General features: G+C 36.5%; 1 non-coding gene across 1 annotated transcript; it reads left to right on the plus strand.

Annotated features, from left to right (window-relative positions):
* The first annotated feature begins 1,879 nt into the window (after positions 1–1,879).
* On the plus strand, positions 1,880–1,950 carry Trnag-gcc. The gene has a single exon. It is a non-coding gene; the product is annotated as a tRNA-Gly (tRNA).
* The last annotated feature ends 4,519 nt before the right edge of the window (positions 1,951–6,469 follow it).

Genomic DNA, 6,469 nt, shown 5'->3' on the forward strand with positions numbered 1-6,469 from the left:
ACAAAGAAACTGTATCCGACGTACGGTACATATTGAATAATTAGGAGCAGCGCTCAAAAAACTCAACTAGTGTAAGTTCGGTGAACCACCAAGGTGAACGGTGTGAGGTCAGGTAGATCAATGACCATGGACTTAACCGAAGTGATGACAAAGATGAGCTAGGTCGATGTAAGGTCAAATAGGGACAAATCAAGGAGAAAATGTAGTCGGTGAAGGCCAACCTACGAACGTTGAAGGACGGACAAGGGCAAGGTTGTGTCTATGACCGCATAGGGGCGATGACATTAAAAGTTTACAGCGAGGACCTATAACGTTATTGCATGGTTTTTACAAGTTGCAGACACGTTCCGGGCGTTGTTTTAAAGTGTTTTTAGCGTTTTCGTCTCGGATGACGTCGAGTTCCGAAACGCAATATATTCGTGATAAGAAAAATGGAAGACGTTCTCGAATAATTCTTTCACTGAAAGGATCGAATTAAATGCAATCGTTTCCGGTGGATTCCAAAAAATATTCGCATTTGCCCATTATCGAAACAAAGAAAGTCATTCACCGCAATCCCATCTTTGTCAACAAATTCGACCTTGACCTCAACCCGAACACGGAGCGCAATGAAAGGAACAGGAAAAATGACGAAATCATCTCGGAGCTTTTCTGGATCATTGCCAATATGAACACCGCTGACGCCACGTCATCTTCCGCGTCACGTGGTATACCACATTTGCATACTTTACAGCTTTGTTTATTTTTTATAAATAATAATAATAATATTATTATTATTTATGATTTACCAGCGCTTCGCAGCGAATTTAAATATTTACTTTGACTGTCTGGACGTTGGCCAAATTAATACAACCTAATCTTTCTGTATCCTTCAGTTAAGAATGATATATCTGATCTCATCGCATCCTTGGTGAAACCAAGGACAACTGACAAGTACCAATAAAGCTCGATACGCGACGAAGGTCGCCGACGCCTCTTCTCCTCGTATCCAGTTTGATAAATGATGACAGTATTTAAAAACGGACGACGAGTCCATTCAGCACTCTAAAACTGGAATATATACAGTATATATATAAATATAAAATCGATTCCGTCCGGCAGGGGTTATTTCACCCCCTGCCGGATGCGATTGACTAAAAAACTGCGTGATTTACGAAAATTAAAATATAATGCTTTGTATCTATTTATACACGTTTCGTGTGTAGTGTAGTTTTGATAAGTAGCGAAATCACTCTGTGACGTCACCGGTGCCCTTGAATGTATTAAAACAGTTTCATTGTTTTCTCGGGTACATGGTCAGGTGTCCTCACACCTGAACACTCCACGCGAATTTCCTGCTACGAAAGGTGTTTTTATAAATATGTTTGTATTTAAATGATTAAAGCGGTAAATATTATCGATTTTAATCGATAGACGTTTTATCTGGATGTACACGTGTGTGTGTGTGTGTGGCCTTTCTTCCTTGACCCATTGTCCTATTTTCCTGACATCAATTACCTTGTTAAAGAGTGGTCTCGGTCCAAGGTTTTCGCCACCGTTGACAATGGCACGATTTAGTTTTTGTTCCATTATTGCAATCTAGCACGGATGGCTCGAATATCATTATGCCACGGGGTTTTAAATGGATTTTTTCCTCTGTAATAGGAGATGAATTCAATTTAATTCGCATTTAATGATGTTAGCAAACGGAAAAGTTATAATTTGATTGTGTGTAATGTCATTTTAATCGCTTGTTAGGATATGTTTAGATGTAAATTAAGAGTTGTAACAGGTTACGGCGAAATTTTAAAAATAAAGACGCAAAAAGGATAATCATATGTACAAGTGACCGAACACGGGTATTTTATAAATAATTATAAGTTAGACTTTTGTAGTATGTGCATCGGTGGTTCAGTGGTAGAATGCTCGCCTGCCACGCGGGCGGCCCGGGTTCGATTCCCGGCCGATGCAAGTTTTTTTTTTTAAATTAATAATTTTACTTTTCCGTATTCAATTGTTTAATTAAAAACATTTTAAATATTTAAAAATGTATAAATTTTTTTTTATTTTATTTTTCGCAATACAGCGAAGTAACTTGTACGATATTTCGAAATGATGCGGCTCGTTTCTTCGTTTTTTTTGTCGAAGAAAGGTTTTCGGATTCAAGGTTATGTATTTAAAATACACGATTATAAACAATGATTTATGCTTCTCATAATCATAAGTAATTCTAGAATGTTGGCGTTATACAGATGTAAATAGCCCAATGTAATTTTTCCGAAAGGACTTTTGATCTTACGCTTGACGAAGGACGAGCTGACAGGCGATGTGCCAAAGATGTGTACGTGTAGATGACCTCACATATTTTGTAGCTTAAATGAGAAGAATAAAGTAAGAGGAGGAGGAAATAAATAAAATAACAAAAAAGAAAAAAGAAAAAAATTCCCGAAAGACTATATCGATTGCCTCCTCCAACTTACTATATTTGAATTTATCGATCCAATGCGATTGGTTCGTGACGTATAGAAGATTTAAATTCTTAAAAACTTGAAATTTTTCTAGAAATTAAAGTATAAAAATATTATAAATTAATAATTAAATTAAAATTGCTTGAAACTTTAAACAAATTTAAAACTTAAAAAAAACATTAATTTTTAAAAAACGATTTTTATAATTTCTCATTTAAATATTTTAAATTTATTTAATTATTATCAGATTTATATTCTAGATCATTAAAAAAGTCTTTAAGAAATTATAAATTTTAATTTAATTTTCTTTCAACTTTTAATTTTCCAATTTTGCCAGACGACATCGTACAGTAAGTGCGTAGTTTATTATTATATTTAAAATTCATTTTACTTAAAAATTTATTATTATAATTAAAATTTTTGCTTTAATTAGGATCAGAACAATACAAAACATCATCGAGAAAAAGTAAGTTAATTTTGTTTATATTTCTTTATTTTATCATAAGTTATGTTTAGGCTTAAATAGATTAAAGCCTAAATATAACTTAGAAACTACACAAAAGTGAAATGCATACATCTTATACAAGAACAGTAAAGACAGTTATATATTTATCGAATTTACTAATTGAATAAGTGATTAATAAGGAACAGAAACGTAATAATTAATAAATGACGCTGCGACGCGTTCAGATATGTCCTTAAAACATTTAGCTGTGATGCAGTTTGTACATCTTCATCAACCTTGTCATTGCCGTCTTCCATCGAAGCGCATTGGTTAGAACCTTACACTACGTTAGCATGTTCGAAACCTGTACATTTAAAGGGTCCAACAATGTGACCCAATTCTCCCCCGCTTTCATCCACTCTCTCCAATTGGCCTAGAAACATCGTTTTTGTCCTTCAAAAATAAGCCCCCAACCCCAGAGCTATTCCGTTCACCTTCAAAGACTGGCTGTGACATTAAAATACAGACTCTTTACCTTCAACCATTCTGGCATATCCTTGGATATTCCACTTAAAAAGGGGCCACCTATAGCAGCGCATATAGCATTGTTAAGCTTCTCTTTCCCCGTTTTTCACCCCTCTTAGATATCGACCAATGATATTTTTACTTTCTATTTTCCTCTTGTTAATTTACCTTTCTTTCTTAGTAAATATTTGAAAAGATATAGTATCTCCCACCTAAATACTTAGTTGTTTGCCTGATATAGTATCTGTAAGATATAATAGATCATTTAATATTTATATTTTTGCAAATAATTTGAATTTTAATTACATTAGATTCATTTTCAAATTAATTAATTAATTAAGTGACAGACAGTTACATTTAATGTATACAGTAATTTAAGTGTATGCTATTTAAAGAAGTTGTTATATAAAATTTGAAACAAATTACAATAAACGTTTCCAGGATAACCTGAAAATATATTTTTAAAAACTAATAACAAGTGATTGAAACGATAGAAACTATTTAACTATATTTATATCTATTTAGATAGCTTATATATATATTGTTATAAGCTATGTAAATATATAGTATGTATAGTAATATGTATAGTATGTAGTATGTAAATAGGTATATACGTACTTATCTAGGTAGGTATATAGAAGTTATATAAGATATAAATACAGTATATATAGTGTATATTTTCTCTCTATGTGTCTATATATAATTATATATATATATATATATATTATATACATAGTGTAGAATCTGTAAGATATAGTAGATCATTTAATATTTAAGTATGTAGGCTATATATATCATAACTTGTATGATATATATAGCATAAGATTTATAATGCATATTATGTAGAGTTTTAGGATATAAAGCGATAATTAATTTAATCTTATGTGCTGAAGTTATGATATAACTCCAGTACATAAGATTTATTTTACTGTAGGACGAGAAAGTGAATAATTGTAATATAGAGAAATGCATTTGTTGAAAGAAAACCAGTCATTTATCACTAACCTCGACTGAAGTAGGAAAGTAAACATTGGTACAGACAACTAAGTTCGTTGTTTGAAACGTAATTAATTAAATAAAAAAGAGTAAAATGTAGAATTGGATACATCTTACGGCATTTAGGTCGAATAATCGAACGTTTTAGGATGTGCAAACAATTAAAATAGTGTCACCCTAAAACTAGTAGATGTGTCAGAAAACTCCCGTCCTACTTGTCACCTAATCATGACGATTTTCAGCGAACCACGACCCGTAGCACCTCGATACACACATTTCTGTACTATTTCGTTTGCATCTGGCCTCGTATGTTCTAATTACATCGTTATCTGACACCAGGTAGATACCAACTGTTATTGATTAAGGTTACCTACATATAATAATACTAGCCAACATTGGCGACCTTAAATAATTCATGGGTGATGCTCATTTAGGACGCATAACGGTAACAACTCTGTCACCCCTTCGTTTTATTGCGTGTAAAACGGCGGGGAGTTTATTTTATATTTTAATTACAACGTGAATCTATTATCTAACTTATTAACTATTTGTGTAATCTTCGCCGTTTACGATGCAACGTAACCAGTCGTAACACAATACTTCTGCTAATAATATACAACTTGGATAAAAATGCACACGCATGGGTGTTGAAGTAGGGTCGAAATCATCTCACGTCTCTCCATTTATTAGCGTGTGAAACACAATAGTGCGATATTAGCGGACAAAATAGCGTAACATTCACAGGTTTTAACGCGATACGTAACTATGAAGTACGGTAACGCGTTAATTACAGTGTAAATCTCAGTACGGACTTGGGTCAGTTGTTTATTCTAGACATCGGTATTAAATAAACTAACAGGAAAGTCTTCATTCCGATTTTGAGCATTTCACTTTTATTATCGTGTCGATATGCCGTAAGTCGCGGGAGTGGTTTACTGTAGAACTGGTCATAAACTGTCGAAAATCGAGTTCACCGGCACGAAATTTGCAGAAGTAAGAAACCAAGAACAATCGAATTGTGTCGTAACAAAAAAAGCAATTGCGGAACATCCCACTTTAGGAAAAAAAAAGAACCCGTGCATCACTTCCCCGCCACTCCGTCCTCGATTTTGTACAGAAAGACCTCGCCTGCCCCACATTCGATGTTCCAATGAACGCGGTTGTCTTTTTAACCCAAAACTCGACCCCAACGTATCCGAATGACCTAAGTCGCGCCGCCGATATAACGAAGTTTTCGAGTTCTGGAACGCGTCGGAACCCGATTCGGGTTCGAGTTAACACTCCGATTACGTCACGGGCCGGCGCGTTTACGGTTTATTTCTTTGTCTGGTTACATTATAAACGAATCGATCAACCGGGCGACGCCGTAACGGGGGATTCTCCGATGTAGGTTAGCGGGGTAACGACCAAGAGGAGAAAGTGCCGAGTTCGACGACCCTTCCAGCGAAAGTGTCGACGACCCCCTCGTGGCGGAAAGGATAGACTCGACTCGGCTGGAGAAAGTGGAACAGGAAGAACCGGCGACCCCATAGGAAGGCGAGCGAAAGCGTGACTTTCAATCGAGGGGGGAAGGGGGTAGGGCTTAACAAAGAGTGGCGGCCGGGCGAGTTCATTATTCGTTTTTTTTTTTGTGCGACACGCTGCTTACAGCGGCCCGGTCTATTTTCGCCAAACGGGGGCGTTTCGTATCCCGCGCGCCGACGAACTTTTTCCGACGCCCCTTGTTGCGGGGACGTCATCGAAAGTGAATTTTCGAGGACGCTCTGGGCGTCTTCTGCGACATTCTGTCGGTTCTTAGCGTTCCGTTTCGGACTTTTACCCGAGAGCGGGGGTGAGTGACCGAAAACGTGGAGGTGAACGCTCCGTCGTAACACCGGGTGCGTCGATCTTCGCACGGACGAGGACTGGTCGAGGACAAACCGGGTTCGACGGAACGGCGGAAAATAAAAATTAAAAAAATAAATAAAATACTTATTTGGGTCAAACTCTCGCCGTCACTTTCGCCGGCGCGTGGAGCGCGAGGCGACGCGGGGGGGGGGGAGCGACGCCACCGCTA

The sequence above is a fragment of the Centruroides sculpturatus genome, unplaced genomic scaffold (genome assembly GCF_000671375.1).
Source record: "Centruroides sculpturatus isolate CEXI.00-Female unplaced genomic scaffold, Cexi_2.0 scaffold136, whole genome shotgun sequence".
Classification (NCBI taxonomy): Eukaryota; Metazoa; Arthropoda; class Arachnida; order Scorpiones; family Buthidae; genus Centruroides; species Centruroides sculpturatus.